The sequence below is a fragment of the Scophthalmus maximus genome, chromosome 20 (genome assembly GCF_022379125.1).
Source record: "Scophthalmus maximus strain ysfricsl-2021 chromosome 20, ASM2237912v1, whole genome shotgun sequence".
NCBI classification, from domain to species: Eukaryota; Metazoa; Chordata; class Actinopteri; order Pleuronectiformes; family Scophthalmidae; genus Scophthalmus; species Scophthalmus maximus.
In genome coordinates, this window is record NC_061534.1 from 14,956,257 (window position 1) to 14,969,530 (window position 13,274).

Genomic DNA, 13,274 nt, shown 5'->3' on the forward strand with positions numbered 1-13,274 from the left:
AGTGAGGCAGGCCACCAAGAACTTCTAAGGAGGGGTGAAATATTCTTTGTAGGCATGTTAAGATGTGCACTGCAACTGATGCATTTTAGAGAAAATCTTATGCATGAAAATGGGCCCAAAGTCGCTATTACAACCCAAAATTACAGCACGATACATATACACTCTAACTTTATTTTTAGTCAGACTGCTCCCTGTTGTTTCTTCCCCTCAGATTTGTACTCTTTAACTAGAAAAGATCAAACAGAATAAAAAGTACACCTCCTACTCTTAGGCCACTTTAAAGTTGAATTGAACATCCAAAATCTTCTACCTGCATAATTAAACACTATGTAAGTTGCCACATAAATATTTCGACATAGTCAGTGCCTTGATGGAAAAAACTAACTTTGGTAATGTAGTTGAATTTATCTCTGCCAAACTTATGTCACATGTTTCAATTCAGTATTTGACCTTTTCCAGTTTGTTACATGGCGCGTGTAAACATTCAGTATTTTGTAGCTATAAAGTGCTAAAATTGTTATAGTTATTGAACTAATGAACTCTTTTTGAATAACTACTTCTTAGTTGGCGTCCTAGCTTCAATTTTTTAACTTGGAAAAGTGTCATTATAATTTGTCAGAGTCTTTGGTAACATCTCAAGTACCTTTTTTTTTTCCATACCCTAAGGCTTTGGGCCTAAGCTGTTCAAGATTTGATTTATTTTCTTGATTAATTGATGATCAAAATAAAACTATTGTCCAAACCCAGTCCAACACTGAATGATGTCCTGTTTACTATCACTTGACACAAACAGTAAATATTCACATTGTAGAAGGTTGAACCAGTTCTTAAATCTTAACTCTGCATTTCTCGAGTCTAAAGCTGTGTTTGTCTTCTAGACCATGACGTAATTTTATCAATCTTATATTGTTATGCCCACATGTTGGATCAAAGCTCAGAATAAGGAATTGGACCCTTTTAAAGTTGTGGAACACAAGTGTCTGTAACGCCTACTTAATCTCCAACAAAAGAACACCTGTGTTGTTTTAACAGTCATTGGTTTTGGCCTGGTCCGAGTCTCCTCACTGAGCCATCTGCTCGGCAGATTTACTTGTGAATGTTTTTGACCATTACACTTGTCTTACCGCTGTTATTTGAGCCTCTTTTTAATGGCAATGTCACTTTTCAGTTTCATTCTTTGGACCTATGATAGATTTATTTTAAACATTTCTAAGTCATGCTAACTGCACGGTATTCCAAGTGGTGTTTGTCAGTCGGCCCACGACGTCAGTCCAGACTAGAATATCTCAACATCTAAAAAAAACAAACCTGCTTTTTGCCGACACATACGTGTTGAAAACATGATGATAAAGTATTTTCTCAAGGTGGCAAATGATGATCCCTGACCCGTAAACAGAAACCGTGGCGACTCTCAAAGACGCTACAGCATTGTTGATGTTGCAATCGTGGGTGGAAAAAATGGCAGCACAACATGGCAAATGGTATATCAGCCGAACAAGGAGTGGATTTGGATTGTCCTTCCTATCATCTTTTCCTATCCACTATTCCTTGACCTCAATGGAAAACGTCACAAGTTCAAGGAAAGGTATAAAGGAGGATTCATAGGACTTAGGAAAAGCCGACAGCGGTGCTCAGAGAATCGACTTTCACTATACTACGTCATTATGCGACGGCGGATGTCATTGTGTCTACTGTGGTGAAACTACAAATTTCGGAAGACACAGCACCTCCATCCAGCATGTTTCAGTGTGTTTTACCACAGTGTGATTTCAGATATAAATGCTTCATATGCAACGATAACTTACATGATGACGTGCATCACTTCTGGGTCATATTCACACTCTTCTTCTTCTTCTTCTACTAAGGATTTAATCGTTTACGTTTGTGCATGGCGCGTCATTTTAAATATTGCTGTTACAATTAATTGTGGGGCGTCTATTTCTCCTTTCCTTTCGCAAAGGAAATTCCATTTTCCCCTTTCCCAAAGGAGATAGGAATGGAAACATTGAACCACCTTTCCTATGCATTTAGAGAATCCAAACGGCTCTTATCATGGCTGCCGGTTAAATACTTCCGGGTCATTTCAAGATTTAGGAAACTTCCTAAGCAAATTTGGCAAATCGACCGCACCCAAGTTCTGAGTTTCTCTTAAAAGCTTTCTATCATCGTTGTGGTGATCCCAAACCCCAACTGTTGTAATTTTCTGATACTGCACCCACTGGTTATGTGCTGAGTTGCATCTCACAGACGTGTATGTCTTGTTAGGTTGCAGACATTTTTTTTCCTATCTTTGTCTTCACATTGTTTTTTAGTAATAAACTGCCATTTGTTCACCGTGTCAGTAGCAATTTCTTGCAAACATCTAGTGGTTTGTGCACCACATGGGCTGTATCGCTGCGTGCAGTGCGTGTGAAACACATGTGGAGTCTTAAATTAAAAGGGGCCACAGTGTGACCCATTTACTCAGTTCCACACACATTTTCTCATTCTTTAGGGCCCCTCCTTCACACCAGATCCCTGGGGTCTTCTAAAGCTCGGGAGAAGACTTGATTTGATGAATGGTAGCATATTTTATGATTTTATCCTCCTCCCTGTAAGAAGACCCTCTTCCACACATACTTGAACTCTGTTTGAGACGTGCATATGCTTCCTATTTTGGATTAGAGTACAGACACTTGGTGTCTTTGTATTTTTGTGGCTTGGTTTGCCATCCTGCAATGAAAAGTGACAAATCCCCTTAACTCTGTTGTGCTAAGATTAGACACAATTTATCGATTAAGACTTATTTTGACTCTTCGATGCTTCTCTTTCTTGTTCCTTGTTTATAAAAACATCAGAATTCTTTTCCTTTTTTTTGCATGAAAAAGTGCGGGACAGATCTTGTACTTGAATACACATTTTACATACATATTACAGATGTTAGGGGAAAACAGTTCCTATATCTTAACAATACACAAATTTTATAATAGATTTGAAAATCTTAGTTTAATTTGATAGTAATTTTAGGCAATTCTCAAGCTTAAATACCAACCATTGGGAAGGTTTTTTTGCTCTTCTTTGTATTATCCAATAGTAAGCTGAATATCTTGGGTTTTGGGCTATTGGTCAGACGGGAAGATATTCAAACAAGTAATGTTCGGAGTAATGAAATTTGTCATTTGAAACTTTTTTTTGGAAATAATCAGTTGGGGCCCTAATTTTCAATTTGGTGACAATTGAGATGAGAACAGCAACAGCAGTCGACACTAATCAACTTGTATCATGACCAATAAACTAATCATGTGTCATTCACTGTCCTTTTGTAACCCTCTTCTTCCTCTGAGTGCTGGTGTTTAGTCTTTCCAGAAGCATGTCTCTATGGTCCTCCACTTCAGTCCAGACTGAACTATCAACAACTAGAATGACACTCAGTAGCGCGTGTACCTCCACAAAGGTGTTAAGGCTTCACCATATTCCTCACACGCATATATATCAGTCCGCTTATTATCCCATCAAGTTGCATGTTTTATTCCCTGGGAAGTCTGTGAAAATATCAAAAAACTATCACGCAATGTTAAAAGAAAGTGAAGTGATTCTTGCTAAAAATGTAATGGATTTGTTATTGGACCATCCAAGCCCATCCTTCCAGCAAGTTTCGTGGAAATCTGTTCATTCGTTTTTATGTGTTATCCTGCTAACGGACATACAAACAGATGGGTGAAAACATAACTTCCTTGGCAGAGTTAATAAACAAACAGACAGCGGTGAAAACATTTGATGGATTACCATTAAAACGTTGTACGGATATTAATGTTGCCCTTAGGATGAATCTGAATAAGGATGCTAGTGATCCCAAAGAGTTTTTATCTTGGCTCCAACAGTAGGTTGGCATTGAGTGAAATGTCCCAACAACTATTTGAGGGATTTTTAAGATATTTGGAACAGGCATTAGTGTCCTTCAGCCTCTCTTATGTCTTTAGTTGAGTTTCAGTAGTGATGGGACTCCTCCTGTACACAGTAGTGAAGTAAAACCTCCAACAGTCTTTATGTCGTATGACATTGCCAAGTTTAAATGAACAGTAGCCTTCTGTTGGTGCAGTTGCTAGTAGCAAGTTTTAATATTATTGTTGGAATCCCTGAAGTCAGTTGCTCAAACAGGACCAGACTAAATTAATGGCACATTAACCGTATGGCATATAGACGAACCGGCCTCGAATAGAACTGCGTTATTTGTATCAACCTGCTCAGTTTCAGGTTTCTTTTACCCTTCTTATTCACAACAAACAAACCAAAACAACATGTGCTTCTGCTTCTATTCAACCGGTCCATATCAGACTCACTTTAAACATTTAAGCTGATGCTTGCCTTATCCTCATCTAATCATATTAAGATTAATCTGTGTGGAGACCCAGCCCGTATGGTGGCACGTCGCCTGCTTCCCCCAGCTGAGCTTCCAGCGGTCTTGCGGGTTTACATTAAGGTTCAGCTGATGTCACGTATTCCCTCATGGCAGCTTTTTTTTTATTTTAATCTGTTTCCTTCTCTTCCCATCTGTTAAATGTATTAAAATGTAACAGTGTCTGTGCAAGATATTACTCCGTCTGAGCAGGGAAACATTTCCTGTAGGAGTTTGAGAATGGCCGGTCTGTTACATATCCTCCTTTTACTTTACGTTTTTCATAATCTATCACCAGTTGGATAATTACTTCAACTATTAATCAGAGAATGTGATGTATGAAATATAAATATGTCATATGTAAAATGATCCATCCATCACTATGACAGAGCTGGAGAAAGATTCACACTGTCAGTCTTTATTGGTTTGAGGGATTAGTGTGAAGTATGGAAATAAGGATTTTGGATTATTGATGGGGGGATTTCCTTATACATGACATAAAATCTGAGAAAATTCAAAGATTATTTTTGCAGCCGTAATCGCACACGAGAACATCGTTATAAGTAATTATTTCAAAGTTAATACGGTTGATGGGACCCGTCTGTCTGCTGTCTGCAGTCTTGAGTTCACTTTCCTCTCATTCCCATCTTCCCCCCTCTAATTTTCCTGCGCGACCACAAGCACCGCTCGCTCTGTCATGACTCCCAGTCACATTGGCATCTTATTCAAAGGCGGCAGCCCAGATCTGTATCCATTAGTTGCAGTAGAGGGGAGGGAAGGAGGACCGTGGAGGGAGGGAGAATGACTGCTATTTAAGGGCTGGAGTCGAAAGCAATGGGGGTCAGACCAAAACGCTCCTCACACTTTAAAAGACATTTACTCCCACTCTATTGCTCTCCCTCTCCCTCTCTCTCTCTGCTCTTGACTCAGGAGCTGAAGCCCAGTCTGAGCTGTGAACGCTGAGGGGAGGACAAGGAGCTGGCTGAGGGAGGACTGACGGAGCTGCCACCTTTGTTGGGAGAGGCTGCAGGACAGAGCAGTGACACAACAGAGCACTCGTTTTTCTTGGCTTCCCTGAATGAGTGAAGACTCCGAGGAACACCTCATCTCACATGCATAGGTGTGTGACAAAAAGTGGATTGCACAAGTGCAGGTAAGAAAACATTTTTATGGATTTCTCAGAGAGAAATCTCCTTTAATTTTATGCAACAAGCGTCAATTTAATTGACTTTCATTTGTTTGTGCTTTTGAGTTGAATCCCCTTTTAAAATTAAATGAATCTCCTCAAAATATAGTTAGTCACGTGTATAATTTTTCTCTTATTTTAGCCATAGACTCCAGTCTAGCAAGAGTTACTACAACACCAGATATTGCATTGGCATTGATAATAGTTTTGGTATTGGAAGCACACATTCTTGGTGGATGCTGCAACTTCTTCCCCAGCCAGACTCGCACAGCAGCTACTGGAGCGATCAGAGGAGATGACCGACTACTGAGGGAGTGAACACGAGAAAGAGTTATCCACAGCTTTGATAACCTCAGCAGAAGGGCCAGCAGCCAGCACACTCCACGCCTAAAACACATTTTGTCAGGTTGTAGATCAATGTCCGAAAAATATATAAAATCTGTGTGTGTTTGTGTGTGGGGGGCAGAGAAATGTTTCACATCCCTTTTTGTGGTGAGGTTTTGCAGCCTGATGATTCATCACATTGCTTTGAGCAGTGCAGTTCAGTTTTCATTGTGTGTAATTTTTCCATCCTTGAGATGAAAGAGGGGAAAAGTGGGTGATGCTACGAGATTTGCGAGTGCGGGCAAGGAGGAAAACTACCTCATCCGTTCAGTCCATTAGCTCTGCTTAAGTGAAATCAAAGTCTGGCTTACGGCGGTTTGGATCCTTTGTGGTGGGTTTGAGTCAACATTTTCCATTCCACATTCAGAAAAAAATTAATATTTCCGCTGCAGAAGATTATAATCACTCAGTTCCTCTGATGTACATATTTCATATTTATCCTCCTCCCAACATTTCTTCAACTCTTATCTAAAATACACATAATGTCACATTGTGCAGATATTGGGGCCAGGATGTTCAACATCTTGTGTGCTGGGTGTCTAGGGACACGTCTGTGCAGCAGAGTGTGAAAGGTGTCTCGCTGAACAAACCCCCGTGAGAGGAACAGCTGGTTTAGTAGCTGGAGATCCCCCCCAGGGCTCGTCCCACACGGTTTTCACCCTGTGACCTATACACAAAGAGCCAGGGTTGAGTGTAATTCAGCATCACACGCCTCTGCATTTTATGCAAAATGTGTTAGATTTTCTTTTTTTTCATTGTCCCAAATGCCAAAGTCAGTGGAGAAACAGAGGAGTTGTTATGTGTTATGTGAATGTGGTGACGCTGGGGGTTAGTGAGGGCGTCGTTCTGGGTGATTTGTCCAAAAATCTCAGTTTTTCTCAAAAACCAGAAGTCCTAATTTTACAGTACAGAACTCTTCACTAATATGATGTCACTGCATGCTTAGTGTCGGCGTCTTAGACCTGTAACATTGTAAATCTGTCTAGATTCAGTTGTGTTAGTTATGAGGCGACCTGAGCACAGATGGCAGTTTCAAACTAGTATGGATTTCTCGCTAATTAAACTCAAATTTGTTTTATCGTTAACCAACTGTCTGATCCTGCACAGCATTAAAGCTCACATGCTAATGGAGTACTAAAAACTAAGACCTTAATTATCCATTGTCGATTAATCTGATTGTTTTCTCAGAATAAAAAATGAATCCTTTAGTCAATAAAATGTGAGAAAATAGTGAAAAATGGCCGTTATGATTTCCCAAAGCCCAATGTGACATATTCAGACTGCTTGTTTTGTCTAACCAGGATATTCAGTTTACTAAGATGTGTGGCAAGGTAAAGCAGCAAACCCCAAAATTTTAGAAGCTGAAACCAGCAAATGTATAACAGACAAGAAAATCACGTCTTACATACCACATCTTAAATTGGGGAGAGACCCCATACTTGCAATCAGAATTGAAGTCTGCATCCTGTTCAGACTCGCCTGGGGACACAATAAAGTCCAGGTTTATTATTCCCAAATGGCCGCCTGACAATATCTGATGGAAATTTGCAATCTGTTAATGAGGTGTTAGAGTTTCTCTTTTTGTTTTATGGACTACAGTAACTACTCTAATTATTTCTTTCTGAGCTGATTTCCAGCTGCTCCAGATGATATGACAAGCAGACTTTACCATTCATGGAAAATAAAATAAAAAATGCTGAAATATCGCAGAAGTAAAAAAGCAAGCAGATGCACTGGATTAATGTTCACCGCTGACCAGAGTCCTGACACACGGCTGTCAGCCACAAATGCTTCCCATTAACAGTGTGTCCAGACATGTCGTCTTTGTGTTGTTCTCATGACTGTGGATGTTTAAAATCAGAGTGGAATGCTGACTACGTTTTGTCACCAGAAGCAGTTCTTCATCTGGATGATGGCACAGATGGAGATGATCAAATTAACCACCAAACACTGCGTGCAGCAGTACTTCCAGTTTTATAAGAATCGGGGGTAACTGAGCTGTTGTCTGGACACAGAACCTCGGTGCATTTTTTTTTTCTTTGACTAGGCAAAACAGATGTCATCAGTCCAGGGCCAACATTCCCAGTTTCTCTTTTCCACGCGGAAAAGTTCCCTTTCCTCTGCCAGCATGGGGGAAGAGCACTAAAGTTACAGCAATTCTGGATTATAGTTTAGTGAACAGGTTATATTTATTTAAATTTCTCCAGTTGTCTTCCCTTGTCCCAATAATCTGAAGGAATGTCTCTGGTCAACCTCGGTCGAATTATGTATTTTGGGCTATTTTAGCCTTTGAACCACCTATTGCCTAAACAGCATCTGCGACTTTAGAAAAGTGTAAAAAAGCTTTGAATTCATGTCCATTAGATGGTCTTAGGAAAGTCTGAAATTCTGTGATTCTTACGTGGTGTACACAGTGACAGTGATAACTAAAGTAAATGCAACACTGGATTGTGATGTGCTTTAATCATAATCTTCTTTAATCTGTCGCTTTTAAAGTTTTTTTTATTTTACTTCGTGAGAACTGCAGAAACCCTGATTGTAAATAAATAAATAAATCATATGCGAGTTGTTTTCCAGATATAGATTGAGAATCGTTGCTGAGGATTTGAAAGTATTAATTTCTTGACTTCCAAGCCTGTAAATTGTCAGTCTTTTATGTCTTGTAAAATTGACCAGAGAGAGATCAGAAGCACATTACGAGACCTAGTTTACATGACCTTCCTCTTTCCTGCAACTGACCAGATGTGAGAAGTTGTGAAACTCTAGCTGAGTTTTATATCTGTGCCTTAACAGATTACCTGAAGGAGTGTATGAATACTGTCAAGGGGCACATAAAGAGAGAAAGGTCAGGTCAGAGGTGAGGGGTCTGCCTTTGTACCTATATTTTGACCTCAACAGTTTTAAGGCACTGTGGTGATGGTAATGGAAATGTTTTTTCCTACTCATCAATTTGATGAAGGCAATATTCTGTAAAATGTTTACTGTCATCCAAGTGTAGTGGAACAAGAAGCAAACAAAAAGGCGGGCGGATCAACATCCAGTCATCTTGATCACTGATCTTCATTAAATGACCAGATTTCCTAACAGCTTGTTGGACTCATGCTGTTTTCAAATACAGGCTCTGTTGATTCCTGCGTCTAAATCTGATACGGTAGTTTCCCACAAATTTAAATCTTTGGCATTCCTTCCTGTAGGATTCATCCTAATCCTTCTCATGATGTGGAAGTGAATACACGCAGGCTCAACCTGTCCATGAATCCCAAACCACTCCGTCAATAATCTTGGCTGCAACAATGTGGAACAGTGAACGAGTGGCTATAATTTATAATTTAAATCATTTAAGATATTTCGATATTCTTGAATAATATCCTTTGGGATTGATGGTTTAAATGTTAAGTTGCATTTACATCATGAAGACAATTGGATGAATATTGTTAAATACCGCAGACCAACGATTACAGTATTTGTGTGTTTCAGACAAATCTCTGTCATGTCAGACATGTTGAAGCTTCCAGTTTCCCTGTTGCAATCACAACTGTTCTGAGGATAGAAACACTATAAACAAGTTGGAAACTTGAGGGTAGAAAGAAGTGCTGGTGGTACAGCATTGTGTGTTTACATGCATGGGCACAGTAATAAAAGTCATATAACAAAATAACCAAGTTAACTAAAGGTACAAGATACACAGTTTGTCAGTGTGGGATGGTGGGAAAAGATCTTTAATTAGAGTACATGAAGAATCTGCCCCATGTCTTCCAAAAATTGGCAGATGACCCTCTTAATGTAGACCTCTAGTAATGGGTAATTTGTAGGATGAGCAGGAGACTTCCACCGGACATGAATCATGCATCGTCTGTCTTTATATATTAAAAACACTGTAACAGAAAGTCTTTCATATTATTTGGTAATCCGGCTGCACGTAAGTTAGTCACCTTTATTTATATAGCACCTTTCACAGACACCAGTCACAAAGTGCTTCACAAGGATAAAACAATTCAATTTGTATAGCGCCAAATCGTTACATACAATATCTCAAGGCACTTTACCTAGTAAGGTCGCGACCTCACAATATTACAGAGAAACCCAACAGTTCCCTCAATGAGCAGCACTTGGCGTCTGTGGAGAGAAAAAACTCTTTAACAGGAAGAAACCTCTAGCAGAACCAGGCTCAGTTGTGGGCGGGCATCTGCCTTGACCGGTTGGGGTGAGAGGAGAGAATGGGGGATATAGGGGAGGTGGCCAGAAAGAGGGGGAGAGAAGAAAGCTTAGGGGAAGGTTAGGGTTTGGGGGACATTAAACCTGGTTAGGTGTAGGTGTGATACAAAATAAAGCAGCCATTGTTTTAAATAGGTAAAAGATTGTACCAGAGTGATATGTGTTCAAAACACATGAATGCAGAAGACAGGGTCAATGTCCATATATGTCATATCTACAGCCCGACCAAGTGAATGTCGTTAAATGTTATCAGTGATTATAAAATGGGTAGCTCCAATCAAGCGATCAGATTTGTTGGCCGTGGTATATTGAGTATTGAGCGTATAGCATGGCTATGACGTTGAATCAGTTTGCACAGGTGCGTATCCCCCTGCAACTCTGGTAGTAAGGACGTGAGTAGCGCTATGTGGTAGCTACGGAGTGAAGTTGAGGAAACTTAAGAGAGCTCAAAGCACACTTAAATTGCCGGCGAACCCAGCTACCGTCTCATAGCCTTCTTACTGAGGAACGCTAGTGTGTTGCATAGCAACCGCCGTGCACTGTGCAGGCAGCCAGGAGGGACTACTTTTTTGTTTTTCGATAAAAAAATGCTTTTTTGACCAAACAAATAAATAAAAGAATTGTAATGTGTCTATTACTTTCATTTCGCCATAGTAACCATTTTATAAAAGCAAAATAGCTCACCTCAGGCCGTGATATACGCTCATTATACCACAGTGAAGGGGCGTTGTTCGGCCCGATGCGAAGCGAGTCCTTAAATATTGCACGGTATTGACCTGTAGCCAGCGGAGGAGTACATTTTTAAAGATTTTTGGCCTCCTTTTCTTCTTATTTGTCCCATTTTCAGTCAGCATTGTGGAAAAGGATTTTAAATGTACTGTGGGAGCCAAGTTACACTGCGACATGTTCATGGTCATGCTTAGTCTAGAATGAGTGCAGTTTAAATCCTTAATAGTACCTTAGGTCTAACAGTTAAGCATGTTACTGTCGCCTGCTGACCAGTTAGTTCAGTTGAGATTCAGAAACCGACGAGCGACACGGTTTTCTTACCGTAGTATGCCTATATGTACTTTGCTTTGGATACATCTGTAAGGTTTCACAAACTGTGGATTAAATGTTTCGCTCTACCCGTTACACTGGAGTTCCGTGAAGCTTTTTCCCACCAGATTGGTGTACACGAGTCTATTCGAGGAAACCAACGAGTCTCAGCTCACACATCTACCATGCCTCATTTTTTATTTTTTTCATTTATTCATTTATTTATTTATTTATTTATTTTCAAATAATCTGAGGGACTCTTGAGGGCATGTATGCTGAGGATCTGTTTTGATTTAGTGTCTCTGGTGGATGAAGTATGTCCTCTAATAAATAAACAAGTGTCAAACGGGGGAAAAGAAGAAAGGAGAGAATGCAGCCATGGTTACAGTCAAAGTTATCCAACACTCGCCCGAACCTTTTAGTTGAGCGTCTCCTTTTTTTCAACCTGACAGTCGACTATCGGCATTGTCTCAATAAATAGTTTCCAGAAGACTTCACGAGAACTCCACATGCCTTTTTCGTTTCGGCTGCATGAGCGATTCCCTCGTGGAAGTAATTTTTCACCGGTTTTGCATGTGCGAGGACTGTCAGCAACTACCGAGCAAAAAATCTGGACTGCGTCCATAAATCCATCCCTGGCAGAGGTGCAACCCCTTTGCACAGGTGTTAGTTTCTGCCTCCCACACATAGCAGCTGACAAGCATGTGAACCAGAGGGCAAACGTCCTGTCAGGTTGATAAATAGGCAGATGGAGAAATAGATAAGACGCGTACTGTAGATCAGACAGACAGACTTATTGGTTAGATAGAGGGAAATATTCACGTCTACATTTTAGAGCTGGAACAGTTAATCGATTAGTAATCGACTACTAAATTAATCGCAAACTATAGAAGTAGTTTTCATGAACATTCTCTGATTTCAGCTTCTTAAATGTGAATATTATCTGGTTTCTTTGCTCCTCTATGACAGTAAACTGAATTTTTTTGGTGTGTGGACGAAACAAAACATTGTCTCGGGGTTTGGGAAACACGATTGACATTTTTCACCATTTAATGAAATTGTATGGACCAAACAACTAATCGATTAATCAAGAAAATAATCGATAAGTTAATCGATAATTAAAATAATTGTTAGTTGCAGCTATACTACATTTGCTGCCTGCTTGAGGATGAGATGTTTAACACAAGATACTGGAGTCAATCACACTGAAGGTTGAAGGATAAACTTAAATTGACCTGCAAATTGCTTTTGCTTGTTGCTTTTGGTATATCATTAAAAAAATCTTTGCTGCGAGATGTTTCCAGTAGAAAGAGGAAGAAGCCAGTACTTTGTATCAGTTGGACGTTGCAGTCACTGTTGCCCCTTTTGTATTGATTTTCACTATCCTGCGCTCGCCCAGCTCTTTTAGTAAACTTAAGGAGGCTTTCCCACGCTGGGGATGAAGCCATCCATTAGTTCAAGTTTGTCTCCCACAAATTATAGTGTTGTTCGTGTCCAGCTATTGAAGTCATCAGAGAAATTCGTGGACGAGAAGGAGTGGTGTCCGTGGGATGATTTTCTTTTCTTTCTCAGGTTTTCCCATTATTTTACCCCATTATATGTGTAAATACGGTACAGTCTTGGCCATTAATCTGCTGTATCATAAAAAACTGCTGATACTTGTGTGAAAGAAGTTGATGTGCCAACACAACTGTTGGATTCTTTGGTATTAAATCCTTTCTTAATCAGCAGTACATGCACTCTGTGTCTCAAGTAATAAATCAAATTTGACTTTGCAATGAATGTGGGCTGTGTGCAGCTATGCTTCTTGCTATGTGCTTTTACAAGCTCTAAAAATATATGAGATAATGAGAACAATAAAAAGACTTGTGCTTGTACAAGTAACAAGTAGCTTGGTTCAGTGACCAAAAACCAGTTCTGTTGTGTGTGGATAAAGATTCTGTTGTTAGTGTACTGACTCGGTTTGATCTCTATTGGTGGGTTTATGAGGAATTTTGGAGTTGGCTCCTTCTGACCATGTTGAACATTAAGTGTTTGTTGTAACTTTGTTTCATAGAGGGGAGCTGCATTTTCAGA

General features: G+C 39.8%; 1 protein-coding gene across 11 annotated transcripts in view; it reads left to right on the plus strand.

Moving 5' to 3' along the window:
* The first annotated feature begins 1,923 nt into the window (after nt 1-1,923).
* tnca (tenascin Ca) overlaps nt 1,924-13,274 on the plus strand; it is a 35,557-nt gene continuing 24,206 nt past the window's right edge. For 2 of the 11 annotated variants that reach the window (XM_047329507.1, XM_047329506.1), the window contains exon 1: nt 3,107-5,528. The gene's annotated coding sequence lies outside the window, so the exon portion shown is untranslated. Of the gene's footprint in view, nt 5,529-5,818; nt 5,968-13,274 lie in introns of all 11 variants that reach the window. The other 9 variants (XM_047329504.1, XM_047329505.1, XM_047329510.1 and 6 more) reach the window with 9 other exon arrangements.